This window comes from Musa acuminata, chromosome BXJ2-6, assembly GCF_036884655.1.
Source record: "Musa acuminata AAA Group cultivar baxijiao chromosome BXJ2-6, Cavendish_Baxijiao_AAA, whole genome shotgun sequence".
In the NCBI taxonomy this organism is placed as follows: Eukaryota; Viridiplantae; Streptophyta; class Magnoliopsida; order Zingiberales; family Musaceae; genus Musa; species Musa acuminata.
Genome location: NC_088343.1, coordinates 44405101 through 44415469, shown reverse-complemented (window position 1 = coordinate 44415469; position 10369 = coordinate 44405101). Strand labels below are relative to the sequence as shown.

The 10369-nt window shown below is 39.7% G+C and overlaps 1 pseudogene; it reads left to right on the top strand.

Moving 5' to 3' along the window:
- Positions 1-2704: 2704 nt before the first annotated feature.
- Positions 2705-10295, top strand: LOC135615909 (arogenate dehydrogenase 1, chloroplastic-like; annotated as a pseudogene).
- Positions 10296-10369: the final 74 nt, after the last annotated feature.

The window sequence follows — 10369 nt, the reverse complement described above, 5'->3', positions numbered from 1 at the left end:
ATTTATAGGCCTCAGTTGTGTGTATGTTAATCAGGGATAAGGGATATTTATAGATCTCAAGTTGATTCAAACTTGGATCCTAAAAATGTCTCATCTCAGGTTTCCTAGGTCCTAGCGATACCATCGTCTATGTTGGACGGTACTATCGCCTGCAGCACTGACATTGACACTAATACTGGACGATACCACCGTCTGCCACCCTGTTATCATCAACAGCTAGACAACGAGAAAAGAAAGAAAAATCTTACTTAAGACAAGAGTGGCTCTGATACTATAATATATTAAGAAATGATGAAAAATATCGATGAAATTTTGTTAACGTGAATTTTATTTATACGAGAAAAAGATTTTTTCTGTCAACATCAGTTTATTAATAAAAACTTAATCTTATCTTCTATCATTTGCGTCTTTCGAACAACCAAAAACTCGCCTTCCAAGATGAAGATGCACTTTCACGAATCTCCGCATGCTGTCGCGCATCTGCTCTTCGCTATGGTGTTGGGTTCAGACTAACCCATCAAATCTGACAGCAACGTACGACCCACCAACAACAGCGCCTCCTCAGCTTCCTTCCTTCCTTCCTTCCGCCGTGCGTGAAACGAACAACGCATGCGACGGAGTGAGAGGGACGGATGCGAATTACTGGACACCTGTGGCTGCTGCTGCAAGCGGTGCGAGTTGCAGGGAATTCAATCCATTGTTCGCCGGTCAACCACTTTGCATTACATGAACACGGAACAGAAATCGAAGTCTTTGGTGAGGCGATGCGTCACGAGCTATCCAACCGTGTGGAGTATTCCTCCATCACGTATTAGTATTCCGCTAATCCACTCCAAGATTCCATTTATATGAGAATCATCTTCTACTTGAATTAGCAATGTCATTAGGACCGATGAATAGTATTATTCGTTATATTTTATTGTTCTCTAATCTTTAATTTTTTTAATGAAGTTCGTATCAATTTTTGAACTTGTGTTTTTACTATTGCTTCTCTTAATTGTTGTTATCGTATATATATGAAGATCTTGTTTCCCGTATATTATAATCAAATTGATTACTCGATAATTGACCTTTAATATTGCTCCGACAATGATTAAGCTTTTCTTTCTTGCTCGAGTAAAACGAGATTCACGTGGCATTGACATACCATTATTGGCTGGTAGCCAACTCAAACATCGTGTCGTTGGATTTGATGTGACAAGGATTGTGATTTGAATGCCAAATGTTATTAGTGAGATATTGTACGGTGGCATTGGCAGAAGGGATTGGATTTTTTAGCTAGTTATCAAAATATGTAATGGATCTTTTACCACCAATTTAAGTAAATCATAATGTAAGTTTGAATCTTGTATTTGTCTATCTCTTTTTTTTTTTAATATTTGATTCAAATATATATATATATATATATATATATATATATATATATATATATATATATATATATATATATAATATTGGAAGGATCACTTTCTTGATCCATTTGCTTCTCTTTTTTTTGAGTTATGATCTTTCAAGCACTTGTTTTATGAGATTTCTTTCTTATTAGGTACTTATGTTTTTTTTTTTATAATACTCATTTTATTTTGATATTTGACTAAATCTTTCAAATCATTATTAATCTAAGCATCAGAATATTTTTGTTAAATATGTTTTTGAAGTAATTTTTTTAATTTTAGATTAATTTTTTAGCTTTATAATATCTCGAGTATCCTCGAATCTAATCCACGTGTAAGATAAAATTAAATTATTTATGATATTTGCTTGTACGAGTTTTTCGATAGTACGAGTATAAAAAGAATCAATATATTTAATTTATTTTTAAATATTAAAAAAAAATATTTTTATGATTTGAATCCTATTCTTTCGCGTCGTGAACGAACAGTCTTTAGCTTTAAATCTTCACGCATGACGTTGAGATCGAATACAACAATCGGTGACCAGATTGGATGAATTATTGGCTGCAGCATCGTGCGACGACCACGTTAGCTCACGAGGGCGGAGAAAACCTATGTAATTTTGTGCCGTCGAGACGGCGACGCGTTCGACCTTCCACACCGATCGGAGACAACCGGACACCAATCACTCGTTGCATCAGGTTCACGTGCTCGGTCGCCAACTCATATTAAATGTATTAATTTGACGTGGTCGTCCAGTGAATGCTCACTAAATCCTCATGGACCCCACCACCACCACGACCCTCACTGAGTCATGAGGGACCCAGCACCTGCTTTTCTTCTTCGCCACATACGATATTTTAGTTTTGATATTATTATAAGATCTTCCCAACCTAACCTAACTAATATTTCAATTCTGACTCTCTTATCTCATCATCTAATTAATACTTTAAATCTAAAAAATATATACTCAGCAACGGAATATTCGTTTTGATTCTACCATTCTATATTGATAAGGTGCGTGCTTATTAACATTTTTATCTTATCAATTAATTAATTAATTAATTAATTAATCAATCCTTCTTTGTTTCCTCAAACCAACGAAGCTTAATAATTGACGAATATTGAAATATCTTTTGATTCAGAATGGGAGAACAAATCCTGGAAAGTGAACTAAAAAGCAAATTCGCCGGCTCTTTTTATTTCCGATCACGAGGGGCCCACATCCATGTCCGCATGAATCACATGCACCCGACTCGGAACAATAATGGTGTCAGTGTGTGTGTGTATATATATATATATATGTATGTAACCATCATATCGGCGAAAGCAAAGCAAGCGAGAGAAGGGGAAACGGATCGAATTAGGAGGTGGTCGCACGCTGCCTTCTCTTTCTTTCTAACCTTTCGAACGCGCAAAATGCTGCTCTCCCGTGTCCTCCCCTCGAACACCACGCTCCTCCCCACCTCCTCCCATGCTCGCGCAGCCCCTCTCCGGTACCGCCACGTCCCTGCCGGAGGCTGTGCCATTACCGTCCCTGTTCGCCGCAGTTTTGCCATGACCATCCGAGCCCGGGACGCCGCCCCTGTTCTTGATGTCGAGCCGCAGCCGCTTAAGCTCCTCGACCGCCGCACCAAGCTCAAGATCGCCGTCATCGGCTTCGGCAACTTCGGCCAGTTCCTTGCCCGCACCTTCGCCGCCCAAGGCCATGAGATACTCGCCTACTCGCGCACCGACTACTCCGACACCGCCCGCTCCCTCGGTGTGGCATTTTTCGACGACCAGAACGACCTCTGCGAGCAACAGCCCGACGTCGTCCTCCTCTCCACCTCCATCCTCTCCGCCGAGGCCGTGCTCCGGTCTCTGCCCATCCAGCGTCTCCGCCGCAGCACGCTGTTCGTCGACGTCCTCTCCGTCAAGGAGTTCCCCAGGAACCTCTTCCTCCAGCTGCTGCCCCCGGACTTCGACATCCTGTGCACGCATCCCATGTTCGGCCCCGACAGCGGCAAGCACGGCTGGGCCGGGCTCCCGTTCGCCTACGACAAAGTCCGGATCGGTGACTCCGACGACCGGGTCGAGCGGTGCCGCGCGTTCCTCGAGATCTTCGATCGGGAGGGCTGCCGGATGGTCGAGATGTCGTGCGCGGAGCACGACGAGACGGCGGCAGAGATCCAGTTCTTGACGCACACCATCGGCAGGGTGCTCGCGAAGCTGGACCTCAAGTCCACGCCCATCAACACCAAAGGTTACGAGACCCTACTAAATCTGGTGCAGAACACCTGCAGCGACAGCTACGAGCTCTACAATGGGCTGTTCATATACAACAAGAACTCCACCGAGCTGATCGAGAAGCTGAACGGCGCCTTGGACACCACGAAGAAGGAGCTATTTGAGCGCTTGCATGGCATATTCAGGAAGCAGCTGTTCGAGGGCTCAGCTAGAAAATTCGCCGGTGGGGACAACTGAAGCACCACCATCGATTCGATGGTCTCTTAACATGGAGAGTGCAGAGATCTAGAAAGACAGGAAAAGGATCATCTCCTGTTCCACCCAATCGCTTTTGTGTGTACAATAAACTGCTTCTTTCATTGTTGGCAGTGATTCATCCATGTAATAATATGTTAACAACACAAAATAAATTCTCTCACTGTCTCGTTGGTGGCTTTACAGCAGTCGCATCGTCCTGCTAACATGTATCTATCAGTGATGAAGTACCAAAGCTTATTCATAGTTGTGGGATGAAAACAGACTCTCTCTCTCTCTCTCTCTCTCTACTATCAGAATAATAATTTAAAATATCAGCCATATGACATAAATGTCAAATAATAAAATTCTCTCGATTAAAATATATTTTTTATCGAATAACCCAACTCTAATATGTTTTTTTTTTCCACTTGGAATTACTTTATTACTCTTCAAGCATTTATTGTTTCAGAAATCGAAAGTAATTAGTCAATTATAATAAGTTAGAAAACAAAGCTCTGTGGTGAATGAACATGCAAGAAACAAGTTGGCATTCTATATTCGCAATTAATGGTTTTTATATCCCCACTGTTAACCCATTGAATCTTATCTTTGTCCAGCACGTTTGTACAGTTCTATCCGTCTCTTGCCTGTTCAATAAAGTATCGCAGTTTGCACATGGAAAGGTTCGGATGTAACGTGAGAAGGTCAAATCTAGATTTGGGCAGTGAACGTATCGTATGGTAACCGTACGAGATAAACAACGTTATCATAATTTCGCTTAAGTATGTATTAGGGCTAATTATAATTTCTTTTTTATAGTTCAACCTCCCTCCTTACTATTTCGGTTCCTATACTTAAAAATTTTATATTGAAATTCTAAATTGAAATCTCTATAGTTATAAAAGTGGCACGTATATTTACGACTTTATTAAAAATAATATAAAAATGATAGATAAAAAAATAATTTTAATATTTCAATTGGTGATAGACGACAGTGCTACTAGGAGCCGCGAGTGATTATTGTAGATAAGGAGAGTGATTACAAAAGATGAGTATCACTCACTACATCAGCGTCGATGTAAATGCATAGTGACTTTAATCTTTCGTTACTGTTTTTCTTATTCACAACAGTCACTCGTGACCCTTAGTAATGTTGTCATTTGCCACCATTGATGACATCCACCATTACTAATTGGAACGTTAAAATTATTTTTTTATTTATTATTTTTATGTTTTTATCAATAAAATCGATAACGTTAGGATAAATAGACCTCCATATTTCACTTTCATAACTACAAGGGTTATAATATAAATTTTTTTTTGTCTAAAAATCAAAATATCTATAATTAACCTTATTTATATGGATAGAATAATATGTTTCGAGTTATTGATATTGCTTTTTATTAGAAAGAACATAAGTAAAAGACTGACTTGTACGCTCACGCGTGTGGACCCAAATATGAGATTCATCGATAGAGACGTAAACCATCCACATTCATTCATTCATTCATATAAATGTGCAATAATCTCAACACATTCATTCACTTTGGAAACAAATGGAAAGAAAACCACAGAAAAATAGCGAACAATGATTAACTGATTAAGAATATTCAAACATCACTATCTAAACATGATGACCGCGTCTTGTCATTAGGTCAGTAGTCACACTCAATAAAATTTGATTATAATTCATCGATATTTTTCATTATAATTCATATAAAGTTTGATTGGTCTATTACAAGTTTAACTAATCGATTACATTATAATTCTATTTTGAATAGGAAAAACTTACGGAGAAGAATCGTACGCTCACGTATGGACCCAAATATTATGAGATTCATCGAAAGAGACATATAACATCCACATTCATTCATCTAACTTTGCAATAGTCTCAAAACAAATATATATCACGACTCTATTTAGAAACTAACGAAAAAGAAAACCTAAAAGAAAAATAGCGAACAATGATTAACTGATTAAGAATATTCAAACATCATTATTAATCAATTAGATTAGAAGCTGAATAGGTTGATACTAATTCGTTTTAGTAATTTGGATTAAAGTGGACTCGAATGTTAAACAAACATGCTTGTTAGCATGATATATAAGGAAAACATTTCCTTGTTAATACACTTGATTTTATCAAATCAATGAGATTAGAAAACAAATACTCTCTACATGAAAGCTCCTTTTACTAAAATTAGAGATGTTAAGATCATTTCGGACAAAGCTTCTACATGAAAACAAAGCTTCTACATGAAAGCTCCTTTTACTAAAATTAGAAAACAAAGCTTCTACGTGAAAACAAATAATCATTAAAGGTCAAATCGAAAAAATAATTCGATTTGCTCCGACTTAAAATCATTTCGGACCTACCTAACTGAATCGATTAATTTGATTTGGTTAATCGATTAATCGATTTTTAATTTATATAATTTAAAAATATATATATTTTTTAAATGAATCGATTTGATTTGGTGACTCGGTTTAGTTTAATTGAACCAAATCAAAATTTTAATCTAATTGGACCTATATTGTCAAAAAATTTATATCAAAATATCATTCTAAACATTCTAAATAACTGAACCTATGCTTAAGTAGTTTTTTTATTTTTTGTATTAAAAAATACCCAAGAAAAATAATGATTTCACATACAATCCTTTTTTTCTTAATAATTAAAATATGTAGTTATATATATAAATTGAAAAATCATACAAATCATTAAAGAGATTATTAATAAAAAATAGAGTTCATACTTGAGACAAAAAAAAAAAAAAAACTAAGAGAGGACGATGAGAAAGTGCGATGAACTCGTTGATTTTAAGAACAAATTTTAGAGTTTTTGAAGCATTTGGATTGAGTTGATATTTTTTAAATTAAGATTGATTCGATTCGATTTGAATCGATTAAACAAAATTAAAGAAGAGTAATTCAAAACTAGAATCATTTATAGCCTTCAAAACTAAATTATTAATGAATCGAATTGGCTTGATTTAGGTTTAATTTAATTTTTCGATTCGATTTGAACAAAGGTTGCTAACTCAACCATCGGGTTGCTAACTCAACCATAGGAAGGAATTTTAAGAGACACATTAGTGTAGTTTCTGTAAGCAACGATTCAAAATAGAATATAATTTTTTTTTTAACCATTAGATCAGTAGTAACTATCGAATGCCCTAAGATATATTCTTTTCGTTCTTAAAATATGAAAGTCCTCGAAAACTAATCAAATCGGATCAACTTCATCATATCATTTTGATATTATCATAAATAAACAAACATAAATAAATATTATCATGTTAGAGTCTATATCATTTTGATATTATCACTCATGTTTGACCACATTTGAGGGACAACGAAAATGAACTTGGAATCTACGGAAACATTAGCGACTCCTACTAGTGATGTGAGTTCAACCGGGAAGATCCATGACTTGTACTCCCATCAACTGGCACACGTATTGTTCTCATGTTAGAGTCTATAGATTGTACTACGAGGAAACAACGACTAATAATTAATTCGATTGCATTATTGGCAGGAACAGATCGAATAATGTCCATTGATTGCTTAAGATAAGGTCTCAATTTTTCACATGATAACATAAATACGTCACCCATTCACAATTTATGCATCTCATTGCAATGCAACTCCTTCGGCTACCGCCCAAAAGAACATTCGTTGGGTCGCCCATCTCTCGTTAAAATCCAATAACGGTGACGAGATCTAATGTGAATTAGAGTCGCACAGCACCATCACAAGGCCACGTACAGTGCCCACCCGACATATGGCACCAATTATTGTACCCGTTCCCAACATGTGGTACCAATTATTGCACCGCGTTGTTTGGCATCCATCCATCCATCCATCCCACGCGATTTCCGCTCGCCGCCCGCGTTTACATTTTATCCTCTGCCATATGGTTTGGTTCCTCGTTGCCGCGTAAAGAGGCAGCTCACCTAATCAAGTGGTCCGACCCCTTCATCGACTCTCTCTCTCTCTCAATCATTGGTTTGTTCCGTACTTGTGCCTACTTTTCTTGGTTAAAGATGATTTAGTCTTTTTTTTCTCGTTTTGCCTTTTCCAATTACTAGTACTTGAAGTATTTAGAGTTATTCCAACATATGATATATCACACTGTCATTGTACCTTCTTGGAACTTGGATTCAGCTAAATTGGAAGTAAAATGATTCGATAGAAGATTCTATAAAAATTACTTTACCCTAAGTTAGTAGCGAATTATCATAATTGAATCATTGGGTATCACTAAACACGATTACTTTTCCTCTATCTCTCTATGGATTTTTATTTTTTTTATTACCGTACCATTTCCCATTTATTCTCCTAGGAGCGTGATAAAATTACTCCTAGTTTTCATCGGTTGTCGCTTTTACCTTACCATTTATGTCTTTCATCGTGGCCACCTTCACCTCGCCTCAACTGCACGTTCTCTACAATTCCTTGGATACGCACCATCGCTCACACTAATGTTGTCCACTTCCATATCAATTGTTGAGTTCTAGTCGCCCCCCATTTTGTCAGTGCCTCTGTTTAACACTCCCATGGAAGCCAAAAGCTATCTTTATTTCTGATTTTGAGTGCATGATGACGAGAGTGAGGTGTGTGGGCAAGAACGATGGTGAGGGTACAAGAGAAAGGTTGATATTAAAGATACATAAATGAGAAAAATAACGAGAGCACATGGGTCAAGTAAGGCATGGAGAAGATAACACAATGGATGATGACAAAAGGTAAAGACAACAATTGACAAAAGCAATAAAAGAAAAGAGTAGGTGAGGCAAGGGTAGTAGGGCAAAGATAAGGGATGGAGACCACAACTAGATAAGGACAATTTCATCATTTAGAAAACAAAGGGTATACCATTAGAATGAATGAAAAAGGAATGTTAATAAGAAAAAACGTAAAATTGGAGATTTTGTTTGAGAAATTTGCCTAATATTCTTTGTGCAATGGAATATATATATATATATATATATATATATATATATATAAGAGAGAGAGAGAGAGAGAGAGAGAGAGAGAGAGAAGGGAAATAAAGCAAGGGAATCAGCGAAAGGATCTCCGAATCTCGAGGCACTCCATCATACCCACATGAATCACATGCATCCAACTCTCGCCTTAAAGCTTTGGTGCCTTCATATAGCCAACTCTGAGCAAAACGTAGCCAAACAACGAAAACGAATACGAAAACAGAGTGCATCAGGAGGTGGCTGCCTACTGGTCTTGTCTTCCGGTCTAACCTTTGTGTCACGCAAATGCTGCTCTCCGGTGTCCTCCCCTCAAACACCACCCTCCTCCCCACCTCTTCCCACATTCGCGTTGCCCCTCTCCGGTACCGCCACGTCTCTGCCGGCGGTGCCATTACCGTCCCCGTTCTCCGCCGTTCGGCCATGACCATCCAAGCCCGTGAGGCCGCCCCTGTTCTTGATATCGAACCGCAGCCACTTAAGCTCCTCGACCGCCGCACCAAGCTCAAGATCGCCGTCATCGGCTTCGGCAACTTCGGCCAGTTCCTTGCCCGCACCTTCGCCGCCCAAGGCCATGAAATACTCGCCTACTCGCGCACCGACTACTCCGACACCGCCCGCTCCCTCGGTGCGGCATTTTTCGACAACCAGCACGACCTCTGCGAGCAGCACCCGGACGTCGTGCTCCTCTCCACCTCCATCCTCTCCGCCGAGGCCGTTCTCCGGTCCCTACCCATTCAGCGCCTCCGCCGTAGCACGCTCTTCGTTGACGTCCTCTCCGTCAAGGAGTTCCCCAGGAACCTCTTCCTCCAGCTGCTGCCCCCGGACTTCGACATCCTGTGCACGCATCCCATGTTCGGCCCCGAGAGCGGCAAGCACGGGTGGGCCGGCCTCCCTTTCGTCTACGACAAAGTCCGGATCGGCGATTCCGGCGACCGCATCGAGCGGTGCCGCGCATTCCTCGAGATCTTCGAGCGAGAAGGCTGCCGCATGGTCGAGATGTCGTGTGCAGAGCACGACGAGACGGCGGCAGAGATCCAGTTCTTGACGCACACCATCGGCAGGGTGCTCGCGAAGCTGGACCTCAAGTCCACGCCCATCAACACCAAAGGTTACGAGACGCTGCTAAATCTGGTGCAGAACACCTGCAGCGACAGCTACGAGCTCTACAACGGGCTGTTCATATACAACAAGAACTCCACCGAGCTGATCGAGAAGCTGGACGACGCCTTGGACACAATGAAGAAGGAACTATTCCAACGCTTGCACGGCATCTTTAGGAAACAGCTGTTTGAGAGCTCGGGTAAAAGGTCCATCGATGCGGGCAAATGAAGCGTAAAGCTTAACCAGAGTCGATTTGGTCGTAGATCTACCGGAGTTGCAGAGGATCTCTGTTTCCACAGTTCGACCCCAATTGCTTTTCTGTAGATAATAAATTGCTTCTCTGGTATCTCGCAATAATCCACTCGAAGGAAACACGAGAGATGTCAAGTTCTTCATCAACAAAACCAAAACTCCTCACAC